This window comes from Giraffa tippelskirchi, chromosome 6 (assembly GCF_054371585.1).
Source record: "Giraffa tippelskirchi isolate mGirTip1 chromosome 6, T2T-mGirTip1v1.2.pri, whole genome shotgun sequence".
Taxonomy (NCBI): Eukaryota; Metazoa; Chordata; class Mammalia; order Artiodactyla; family Giraffidae; genus Giraffa; species Giraffa tippelskirchi.
In genome coordinates, this window is record NC_137280.1 from 38117588 (window position 1) to 38130899 (window position 13312).

At 36.0% G+C, this 13312-nt stretch overlaps 1 long non-coding RNA gene across 1 annotated transcript in view; it reads right to left on the minus strand.

Annotated features, from left to right (window-relative positions):
* The window catches only part of LOC145511338 (uncharacterized), a 114774-nt gene that overhangs the window by 13925 nt on the left and 87537 nt on the right, over window positions 1–13312 (minus strand). The window contains exon 5 of the long non-coding RNA XR_014057811.1: window positions 5864–6024. This is a non-coding gene — a long non-coding RNA (uncharacterized LOC145511338). The remainder of the gene's footprint in view (window positions 1–5863; window positions 6025–13312) is intronic.

Below are 13312 nucleotides of genomic sequence, written 5' to 3' on the forward strand. Positions count from 1 at the left end.
TTTAAACTCAGATAGTTCAGCTTCAGCTGCTATCTACTGTGCTACAGGGATTCCAGCATCTCTGTTCAAGGGCTAACATTGTTAGGTTCTCTGTGAATTGTCTCAGACAGAGCACTTACACCATTGTGCTTTAAATTATGCGTGTGCACACATCCTTTAACTCCTTAAGGATATGAAACATGGCTTCTCTACCACTGTGTATCATTCAGTGCCAAATACTAAGTTTTACAGAGTAGATTCTCAATAAACACTGGAGGCTTTGTACTTATGTACTTTGCCTAATTCAAGAGAAAGCTATGGAGAGACAGTTTTTCAGGAGTGTCTCATGGTTCTACACATATTGGAAAGGTACTGACTACCATTTATTCCAAGGAAAGCCAGATGGGCTATAGTCCATGGGGTCACACAGAGTCTGACAGGACAGAGCAACTGAGCAACTCTTCACAGCAATGTTCCTATAGCAAATATCCTTGAAAGACAAAGATAGTATCTTCCTCTAAAGTGTGTCTCCAGCCCTAGAGGAGAGAGACAGTGTCTCCTCCAGAGCAAAGAACAGAGATGTGTACTGACCATCAGAAAACATCCAGTCTCCTCGTCCTGTAACACAGTTCATTGCAAATATCCATCAGGACACTATGTGGGACTTGGGCCTAAAGAGAACTGATATAAATAGGTCACACTGCTCAAGGTCATTAGATATGAAGTCCTTTATCTCTAACTAAGGATTCTCGGGTCTTCTTGCCAGCATCATAAGAATTGTGTCAGGCTAACCTGTTTGCTCGGAGAAGGCAATGGCACCCTACTCCAGTACTCCTGCCTGGAAAATCCCACGGACAGAGGAGCCTGGTAGGCTGCAGTCCATGGGGTTGCGAAGAGTCGGACACGAATGAGTGACTTCACTTTCACTTTTCACTTTCATGCATTGGAGAAGGAACTGGCAACCCACTCCAGTGTTCTTGCCTGGAGAATCCCAGGGACAGCGGAGTCTGGTAGGCTGCAGTCCATGGGGTCGCAGAGAGTCAGACATGACTGCAGCGACTTAGCAGCAGCAGCAGCAATCTGTTTGCTAGCCAGAAGGATAAGATTTCAGACCCTTCAACCATAACATCAGTTCAGTTCAGTTCTGTTGCTCAGCCGTGTCCAATTCTTTGCGACCCCATGGACTGCAGCACATCAGGCTTCCCTTTCTATCACCCACTCCCTGAGCTTGCTCAAACTCATGTTCATTGAGTCGGTGATGCCATCCAACCATCTCATTCTCTGTCGTCCTCTTCTCCTCCTGCCTTCAATCTTTCCCAGTATCAGGGTCTTTTCCAATGAGTCAGTTCTTCGCATCAGGTAGCAAAAGTATTGGAGCACTCAGCTTACTTTACGGTCCAAATCTCACATTCACACATGACTACTGGAAAAACCATAGCTTTGACAAGATGGAAATTTATTGGCAAGGTAATATCTCTGCTTTTTAATATGCTGTCTAGGTTGCTCATAGCTTTTCTTCCAAGGAGCAAGCATCTTTTAATTTCATGGCTGCAGTCACCATCTGCAGTGATTTGGGAGCCCAAGAAAATAATGTCTGTCTCTGTGTCCATTGTTTCCCCATATATTTGCCATGAAGTGATGGGACCAGATGCCATGACCTTAGTTTATTGAATGTTGAGTTTTAAGCCAGCCTTTTCACTCTCCTCCTTCACTTTCATCAAGAGGCTCTTAAGTTTCTCTTGACTTTCTGCCATGAGGGTGGTGTCATCTACATAGCTCAGGGTATTGAAATTTCTCCCAGCAATCTTGATTTCAGCTTGTGCAACATCCAATCGAGAATTTTGCATGATATACTCTGCATATAAGTTAAATAAGCAGGGTGACAATATATAGCCATGACGTACACCTTTCCCAATTTGGAAACAGTCTATTGTTCCATGTCTGGTTTTAACCGTTGTTTCTTGACCTGCATACAATTTTCTCAGGAGGCAGGTAAGATGGTCTAAATGAAATCCTCTGTCATCATTTATGCATATGGACCCCAAAGTGGCCTTGAAAATATAGACAAGACACAGAGAATCTCCAGATATACAGAAAGAAGTTCTTCCAACATCTTTCATTTCTTTTATATTCATTGACTTTTCAGCATGGTTTCTGATGAGCCAAGTAAATAAGAACCATATTTTTACAATGTTGTCCACATTTTGTGTTGACCCTCTGAACTCTTTCCTCCTAGTCTTAACATAATTTTGCATCATTTCCCAATAGAAGGGATATTGTTTATCCTAAAATCAATTTTAAAAATGTTTTTCCCAAATCAATAAGAATATATAATTTCCTCCCTACAGCACAAAATATATTAATAATAATGAAAACTTTACTTTTATAAGATATCATAAATTGCAAAAGCTTTTCATGAACTAGCTCACCTAATAGCCTCAATAACTTAAGAAAGCAAATAAGGTATCTTGCAGGTAGTAAATATGACTTTAATAAGTTACCTGTCAAAAAAATCACATGGACTCTTGCTCTATTACACTGCTTCAGAGTTATCTTTAACCAGAAAAATGAAGGTCCTCAGCAGATAATCACTTTTGAATTTTAGTGTAAAATATTCTTAATTTTATATTCTCAAAGAGAAAAATATATTCATTGATTTTCTCTTTAATAGTCAATATATTAAACTATGCTTAATAAGATGTTAGGGATATGAAAAGTATAATACTTCTTACATGAGCTTATTTTATTACGAGAAACCACATGGCTTAGAAATTAAGAGTTTGGACTCTACAGTCACACTGACCAGCTTCAAATTCTAGCTGTGCTACTTATTAACTGTATAACTTTAGTCATGTCATTTAACCCCTCTGTGCTGTTTCCTCATTTGTAAAACAAATATGACAATAATAATAACAGTACCTACTTCATAGGTTTGATGTATGAGTTGCTATATCTACAGTACTATGTGCTTGTGCTCAGTCACTGTCATGTCTGACTTTGCAACCCCAAGGACTGTAGTTTGTCATGATCCTCCATCCATGAGATTTTCCAGGCGAGAATATGGAAGTGGATTGCCATTTCCTCCCCAGAGGCTCTTCCTGACCTCAGGCTTCAAACCTGAGGGATCAAACTCATGTCTGAATTGCATGCAGATTCTTTACCACTGAGCCACCAATGAAGCTCCAAACATTAGCTATACTGTTATTTTTCTAAAATGTAGTCACACCTTTCCTAATGAAACAGAAGGAATTAACAAACTAGAACATTTTTTTGGCCTAATGACAATTTTTAGCGCTAACAGGATTATAAATATCTACTGAGCAGACCTAAGGAAATGAAAGAATCAGGATAAGTTTCCACCATCTTAATCACCATATTTGAAAGGATTTGAATTTATGTGGCTGTGTATGACTTGAAGATATAAATCTAAATCCCAAATTTTTGTTTGTCTGTTCTTATAAATTAATTTGTAAAGGCAAATATATAATTTTACATGAGCAAAAGACATGACTAAACACGATAAAGAAGAATTTTTAAAAAGAATAGAATAGCTAATGAAATAATGTTGAACCTCAGCTAAAGCTTTGGGGACCTAGACAACCCAAGCAGGCCTTGGGATCTTGGTGGGATGATCCCACGTACCTTTCCATCTAGTGTTGCTCTTAACAATATTCTGCTGCCAACAATGCCAGTCACCATGTCCCTTACTTCAATATTACAAATCTTTGTGAAATCTCTGATCCAGTTTTCATTAGATGCCCACCTTGGGAAACTAACCTACATAGGAGAGGCAAGGTGATGCAGAGATTTTCAGAATGCTGGAAACCGTCTTATAAGCATAATGGACAATCTAAATAAAGAGAAGCAGAATGGAAAGGTCTAAAGAAACAACTCTCCCCAAAATTCACTATAATTTGTTAACCAGAAATTTGAAACCATCAGCTTACTTCCATAGAATGTAGATTAGTAGCATAACATTACTTCATCAAAGAATGTTTTTTTTATGAAGCCTCTTTCAATTATTGCCAATTTGCTTTGCAGAAAACCCGTTCTATGAGTACCTCTTTCCCAACCCAACATTCACTGAGGTTATCTCCTTCCTCATACACTTGCTAATGTTAACTGTTGTAATTTGGAGAAAGGGACAATTTCAGTTTGACAGGTTAAAAAATGATAGCTATCATTTTAACTATAATTCTGAGACTCTTAGATACCACACAATCCTTCAATAAATTCTTCTACCACTCTCCCTCCTTCTTTGGTCTTAGGCAAGCTCAAGATGGTTTCTCATACTTGCAAATAAAATTTGAAAAATAAAGCTAAAAAAGTAAAGATGGCAATCTCAGTATTATTTTAACTCATGGACATTTGGAAATAATAAGTGTGTATCAATAGGAAAATAGCTAAATATGTTTTGTTAAGTACATACAAAGAAATAATAAATTTAAAATTTTTTAAATAATATTTAATGGTATGAAATATGCTCATGGTACTATTTTAGGTGCAAAAAAATATATGTTTCAAAAGATTTTGTATACATCACCATAAAAAAATGTATGAAACTAGTAAATATAAAAAATAATAAAGTAATTGATTAAAATGCTATAATAATAGTCATTCCTACATATTAGGATAACTGATTTTGTGTATTTTCTTCTTTATACTTTATTTCCTATTTTCTAAGCTCTTATTATCAATATAATCCACCAAAATCCAAGGCCTACCTGGATTCCCTGGTCCCCAAAACATAACTGATGTTCAACATTATTTTATTTATATAGTTGTTTGTATTCTTTCTTTTTATTCCTCTTTACAATGTTTAATCATGTTCTTTGCTCATTTAAAAACAATGTATCTGCCTTTAAAACAAGTCTGTTTAGTTTTCAAATATTGAAACAAATTCATACATAGCTGTGTACTTTCCAATTGTTTCCAATATGGTGATTATGATAGTAGAAACTTGTTATCCTACTGGGAGAGCCTCTGGTGCCTGGGACAGGGGGAGGGACTAATGTCATCAACCACAGACGTCTCTGCCATGCATGGTAAACTACAACACCTGGAACTGTATTTTGAAATATGGTGTATTAATAGCAAATCTGAAGTACAGAAGGCTAGAAGAGCAGGAGATCGTTGACTTTTTTTTTTTTTTTGCTACACTGTGCAGTTTGTGGGATCTTGAGATCTTAGCTCTCTGACCAGGGGTTGAACCCAGAACCCCAGCAGTGGAAGCATGACGTCTCAAACACTGGGCCACCAGGAAATTCCCAGGAGATAACTGATATTTAAAGATAGGTTACTACTTACAGTTCCCAAGAGGAAAGGGCACCCCACCCCTTCCCAAGATGAGGGATCTGCAAAGGAGACAGAAGGAGGGGAGAGCACTACTGGCAAGTGCCTTTGTTACAGTTTTCTTAGGAAGGAACTGATAAAACAGGTTAAGCAGCCTTAAGATTGCCTGGTTTGAGTAATTTCAGTTACTCAAAACCAGGGCTCTGAGGCTCCTGGTTGTCAAATACCTGGCCCTGGGGTGATTAGGGCAAGTGTGTCATGGTCCAGGGTCTGAAAGCTGATAACAGAGATAGAATCTGGGCTGCTTGGTTTGTATTTGAAAAGCATGCCTGGATAAATCAGGAGCTTGGGGTTAATGAACACACATTACTGTATATCAGATAGATGACCAACAAGGGCCTACTGTCTAGTCCAGGGAACTCTCCTCAATATTCTGTGATAACCTATATAAGAAAAGAATCTGAAAAAGAGTATGTATATGTATAACTGAATCACTTTGCTGTACACCTGAAACTAATACAACATTGTATAATAATAAATCAACTATACTCCAATAAAATTGAAGAGAAAAAGAAAGGAAAGAAAAGCATGCCTGGAAGTAGGACCTCTCCCAAGGAGGAGCTGTGACGAGAGGGGCAGGAGGCCAAGACAAAGTGAATCAGGCACATCGTCAAGTTGTCCAGAGGCGTGTGGGGCAGATGTTAAAACATCAAGGTTACAGAAGCTGGAAACGTGGTTGATACAACTTGAGCACTGGGAAGCCAAAAAATAAAAATAGCAATTCATCTAAGGGGCCCAGAAACTGAAGAGAAAAGAAACAATCAGAAAACATACCCAGTGAAACAGAAATGATGGCAGATTTTAGGAAAATGCTCAAATAAAAATACTTTAAAATATTTTACATTTTTTAATTAAATAATTATTTTAAATTATTAATCAAAACAAATATTAATTAAAATTATTTAATTTAAATAATTTTATTTAAAGTATTTAAATTAAATAACTCAATAGATGACTTGAAGGAAAGAATGTTCATTTATGAGTTCTCACATGTGACAAACTTCCCAGTACTTGAAGGAAAATTACAAAGGGAGAGAAATCATAAGGGAAAAGAGCTAAGACCTGAAACATAGATCTGGGAGGGCTACAATGTAAAGGCCCGACAATGAACTTTCTGATTGCTAAGGCATTCGTTCTGAAGTCACTCATCTCAAATAAACAAACATATGTCCAGCTGTATGGTGCAGCTACTAGTTACACGAATATATAAGAAGCCATGAAGTTCCCCTTTTAGAAAACCCTGAATAACCTAGATAACTGACCATCACTTCCTGCAACATATCTCTTGCTCTTATGTTCAAAATTCACCAATAAAGAATCCTCCTGCCAATGCAGGAGACGCAAGAGATGTGGATTCAATCCCAGGGTTGGGAAGATACCCTGGAATAGGAAATGACAACTTACTCCAGTATTCTTGTCTGAAAAATTTCATGTACAGAGAGACCTGCCTTGTTACAGTCCATGGGGTCACAAAGAGTCCGACTCGACTGAGTGACAGAGCATGAATGTACCCAAATAAAGACAGAACGTGAACACCCTAGGTGCCCCACCTTTCTACCCCAATAAAGATAAAACCTCAGGTCCACTCTTTCTTCCTCTCTCTCTTTCTCTCCCCACAGCTTCCCTATGTGGCTGTTGGGCGCCAGAACTTGTGAGTGATAAATATTTTTTTCAAGATATCTTGATGCTTGTTGCTGATGTGTGTCTTGCAGTCCTAGTAAATATCACAGGGACCAGTTCATCCACACCATTGAATAGTGCTTACCAGGAGTCACAGGGGTTCAAGTGAGTGCCCTAGGAAATCCTCGACAATAGCAGCACTACTGATAGTTTATTGTTGTTCACTCAGTCCTGTCCGACTCTTTAAGACCTACACAAAACAAGCCTATCCATTAAAACAACAAGAATTCAGAAGCAGGAAAGGAAAGAGATAACAGAAAGTCAATAGCCTAAAATAGTCTTTGAAGCAAATTTCCTTAAGATAAAGAATTTCCTGAGTCTTCAGACTAATTAGCTAGCTAGCTTTCAGGTGCTAAGGAAAACAGGTGACTTCCTAGGCATATAGTCTCAACATTCCCAAACCCTAAGGATAAAGAGAAGATCTTACAATATACCAAGAAAAACAAGATGCACACAATTGAAAAAAGTAGGTATCTGAATGGTTCCAGGCTTTTTATATGGCATTTTGGAGGAAACCAGGCAGTAGAACAGCAGTGACAGAAACTTCCAACAGAAAAGTCTGCGGGTGACACTAAACAACACACACCACTCATCTTTTGGTGTGAAAGTAAAATGTTTGAGAATATGCAAGAGCTCAGAGTATACATCTACAAATTCCATATAAAGAAAATACAGGCAAAAAAAACACTAACCAATTTACAAGTGAACCCAAAGAGAGACATCGATATAATGGATAATGCAACATAAAGAATATAGCAGTGAACAAAGGATATAGCAGTGAAAAAACAAAATTACAAGTTTTTATAATTACACCTTTATTATATACATGATTAAGTCTTTATATTTTATATCAAATATAAAATCTAACTGGATAAAGATATTATTGAAAATGTATACTACAAATACTAAAAAAGCATCCTTTGGAACTTCCCTGGCGGTACAGTGGTTAAAACTGTGCTTCCAATTCAGGGGCACGGATTTGATCCCTGTTGTGGGAACTAAGATCCCACATGCCCTGTGGCCAAAAATAAAAAGAATAAAAATGCTCTCAAACATTTAAAAATCTTCTGAAAAATGAAAATACATAAGTATTCTTAATGATAAAACATATGCAATTCAAAGTTCTAATCCACCTCCAGCAAAGGTAATAATTACAGGTGGTGGGAAGGAGGGAAAGTAAGTTTCCTAGAGAGCTTTGCTTGTTGGTGTGGTTGGGGAATAACAGAGAAATAGAGCATGTGGAAAACAAGTATGATTTGAACTATATTTCCCCAAATTTCATTTGTTGAAGTCCTACCCCCGCGATGTGACTATGGTCATACTTAGAGGGTAAATGTTGACAAGAGATGTATACAGAGAGAAGGTCATGTGAAGAGGAAGGCAGAGAACAGAGTGATGTATCAACAAGCCAAGAAAAGTCAAAGATTGCCAGCAACTGCCAGAAACTAGTCCAGAAATGGAATGGATTCTCCTTCCCAGTTTCACAAGGAATGAACACTTGCCAGCACCCTGGTTTCAGATTTCTAACTTCCAAAACTGTGAGATAATAAATTTCTCTTGTTTAAGCCTCCTTGTTTGTGATCCTTTGTTAGAGGAGCCCCAACCAATATAGCAGGTAAAACTTTACCTAAGTTAGTATCTTGTTTTTAGATATTAGCAGAAATACGTTTCTGATTATATATAAAAACAGAGAAAGGGAAAAGTAAAGATGAGTGAAATGGAAGAAAAAGGATGAAAAGGAAAGAAAAAATAGCAATTTGATCCACAACAAATAATAAGGAAAAGGGAACAAAAAATGCTTTGTAAAATCAAGCATATCGTTCACTTTACCAAGTGTAAACAGTGAATTTCTTGCATAAAAGGTAGAGATTCTATTTAACTCTTTTCAAAAAGCTGTACTTTATTTGAAAGTAACACATTGACATTAAAAGCATTAAGCGTTATTAAGTTCTCTTTTTTGAGTGATGAGACCACATTCCCAGACCTCTAACTGGTCAGTGAGTCACATGACTAGTTTTAGCCAATGAACTGTGAGCCAGATAGTTGGATAAGGAAGCACGGGCATGAACTCTGTCTTCTGCCGCAGTGAACACACATTGAGAAGGCGAAACAGCTAGATGGAAACAACCCAGGTTATGGCAACAACAGATACAGGGCAACCGAGACAGAAAGTTAAAAAAAAAGTAAAGAATCGTTATTGGATTTAGTGTGAGACAAAAATGAACTTTGCTTTTGCTTTTTTTTAAGTCTCTGAAATGTCAGGTTTAATTTGTTGGTGAAATATAGTATTTTCCTATCTAAACTGACACACACAAGTAAAATTCAGCAATTAAAAAAGATTGAAAATAAAAAAGTGGACAAAGAGATACCAGGCAAATATGAAATTAAAGAAAACTAGAATGCATATATGATGTGGATTATGAGGCTAAAAGCAGCAAAAAAGGATAAAAAGTGACAATGTCTACTGATAAATTTTGCAATTCATAAAGAAGATAAAGATAAAAGCAGCCTTAAATGCACACACATATCAATAATTTGCTCATGTCAGATATCAGCAATATGATAGTTTAAAGATATAAAGCAAAAGTTATTGAAAGTGAAATAAAATATTGAATAAATTAGACTGTGAAACTTTAGTATATCTCAGAATTTGGCAGGTCTAATAGAAAAAATTCAGGTCATAGAAAAACTGAATAACTGGCTTAATAGATAAATCCTTTGAATAGAGAGTACATATTTCCTTTGTATGTTTAATTTGGCCTCAACATAAAGCTCAATATAATCTTTATAATTACTCTCCGTTATAATTCAATACAATTAGAAACTAATAAAATGATAACTGATATCATATAAAAAATTTGTTAAAGCAAATCCTGGGAGGAAAAAAATGGCATGCCATAGCTCTTCAGAAGCTCTTATCCTATTATCAATATTAAGAGAACACTAGCCCATGGATTGAAGATACCAACACTGCAATATATCCCATACTCAAATTATTTTCTACAGCATCTAAGATAGATAATGACTTATATTTCTTTCATAATGGGGGAAAAATAGTTTGTTTCCCTACAAAACTTTGAGAAAACAGAATTTACACATAGGTAACACAAGATGCTCTAGCTCAAAAAAACCCCAAACCAAGTTACATTCTAGGCTTCAAATATCCCATTCATACATCATTGTGCTGCCTCTATATAAGAGAATGACCATATGTCCTGGTTTGCCCAGGACGCTTGTGGTTTATGCCTGTTGTCCAGGTGTAATTATTAATAGCACTCTCTTTCATTTTCAAAAGTGTCTCCATTTGGACAATAAATTTTGTAGTCACCCTACCATGTTACATGATACAGCCCATTGCTTAAGAGGATAGGGGTCTCTGGGTCTTTTCTGTTCCAAGATTTGTGAGGATACTAGGGCCATCCACAGGCACCTTTTAACTGTCCTGAATGAAAGCATTGGAAGGAATATTTATGACTCTGACCCAGTTAAAAAATATGTTTATTAAAAAGACAGTGAGGAAATGCCATGTTTTACTACCTAGAATCATACTAGAGAAAATGAATAATGTATTAGGAAAAATATAATGTATCATCATTAAATATATAAAACATTTTTTTCTAAACAATAAAAATTCATCCATTCAAAATCAACTAGGTATGAACTAGAATATCATTCATACCATAGAAAGAATCAACATCAATTTGGTCTCCTTATGTATATTAAAAAACATATATTAGATAAGCTATTGATAATATCTTGGATAATATGGTACCTTCTTGATTCTATTTTGTCCCACGTTGGCCGTCATTTTTTTGCACACGTACGCTTACAATTTATTTCTCTGAGTAAACCCCAATTGATAGATTCATATTGTAATCAGCCCTGTGCTGTCAAAGTTCATATGTTAATGTAACATAAACTCATTCATTATTCTATTCACAATACAGAGATGACAGACCACAACCTTAAAACACAATTCATATCTTTCTGTTTACTTCTTTTTGATAAAGAAACTATGACTTTGTTGATGCCTGGATTATGCTTAAATATCTAACGCTTCTATTTCTTGACATCCGTGTGCATGTGTGTGTTAGTCACTCAGTCATGTCCAACTCTTTGCGACCCCATGGACTGTAGCCCACCAGTCTCCTCAGTCCATGGAATTCCCCAGGCAAGAATACTGGAGTGAATAGCCATTCCCTTCTCCACTGGATTTTCCTGACCCAGGGTGAGCCTAGGTCTCCTGCATTGCAGGCAGATTCTTTTACTGTCTGAACCACCAGAAAAGCCTCTTAACATCCCTACTTTCTGCTTTCTATTTCACATTTGCACTGCCTACTACTAGCAATGTCTTAACCTGTTTATTCATTTTCAGTCTCAATGAGGTTGAAAATATCTCTATTTATGATCAAATGAATGCAATTATTTTCCTTCCTGGCCATTAGACAGTCAATACTATTGGCATTGTAGTTGATAGCCATCTGCCATTTTCACATTCTTCTTTACCAGGATTGCATTGATTGGATAGCTTTAGATACTTGTCAATCTGTATAGATAGATGAATTTGTCTTGAATCTCTGTCAAATCAATGCTTAGTAATAGAATCTCACTTTATTTATTTGTCATGGAAATCTATATAACATTTCCCCTCAGAGATTTAGTTAATTAGTTAGCATGGTGATAATTATTAAATATTGAACTTGAAGTCTCTCTTTCCTCCTTGCCTCCTACCAGTGGTATAATTGATCATCAAAGTTATCATGACAGTGATAACTATCACTTTTTCTCAGGGGAATAGTAGAGTTTTAAAAGAATATAAAAAATGTTATATATTTTTTTTAAATGTGTAGCTTCTAGAATTCCAAAGTAGGACTTAGAATCTGTTCCTAAAATAGAATAGAATAAATTTTAGAAAAATCAAGTAATCTTTAATGATTAGGAAGTTATATACAAGATTGAATTTAATTATTCATTAAAAATTATTCAAAAAATTACCAAAACTTAGATTTCAAAAGATCAATGTGCTAGTAATTGAAAAAGTGACCAGATTTAAAGCGTCCAGTGCCAATATACAAAGTACACCTAAGTAAATAAATAAATACAGTTGGAAATCAATATCGATGGGTTCTGTATCTTTGGATTCAACTAACCACAGGCTAGGGTTTTCCAGGTGGCACTAGTGATAAAGAACTTGTCTGCCAATGCAGATAGATGTAACAGATTAGGGTTCAATCCTTGGATTGGAAAGATTCCCTGGAGGAGGGCATGGCAACCCACTCCAGTATTCTTGCCTGGGGAATCACGTGGACAGAGGAACCTGGTGGGATATGGTCCATAGAGTTGCTAACCCCTAACCTCCCACTCCATTGCTTCCCTGACCTCCTTTCTCTTGGCAATCACCAGCCATTTGCAGCAACATGGATGCGACTGGAGATTGTCATACTAAGTGAAGTAAGTCAAAAAAAGATAAATACCTTATGATATCATTCACATGTGGGATCTAAAATATGACACCAATAAACCTATGAATCAGAAACAAAATCACGAACATAGCGAACAGACTGGTGGTTGTCTTGTGTTTGTTTTTTGTTTGTTTGTTTGTTTTCAACTCAGTTTACCACCAGCATAGCTTAAGAATGTTTTACTATAAATGTAAAGTAGAAGCATCAGGGAGTTGGACAATTCACAGACAGGTTATATTAAAGACAAAAGTTTGGGACATGACTAAAGTATACTAAATTATATCATAAGTATAAAACTTTAAAAAGCACTATGTACAATTTCTATTGCAAAACAGAAAGAAATAGTTGATAGGAATTCAAGAAAAGTAACTCCAAAACTGCTATTTAAAGGTCTTAGAAATGAATATAAACAGGATAAAAGCAACAATACATTGCAGTAATTTAAATTTAAAAGGGAAAAGATAAATCAGGATAAAGTACTAGCCATAAGAACACAGCAACAAGATGGAATTTTATAAATACTCTATGTTGAGGAAAAGATAATTGAGGAAAAATAGACCTAATAAACCAGGAGGGGTATGAAATCTGTTATAAATAGAAAATGGTCTAGGATATTGAAAAGCTTTTCATATCAGTCTTTAGGTAGAAAAATTGAAGAAATGAAATCTGTAGAGTTAGAAAGTTCTGAAAAACTAGCAAAAAAAGCTATAATGTTAGATAGTGAAATATTTAAAAATTTTAAGAACACATAAATCACCCAGCTATCATATATTACCAGGAGGATGACATGCAATTTATGATAAAGGAAAATCTAATAATGTTTCCATGGGACTAAATTT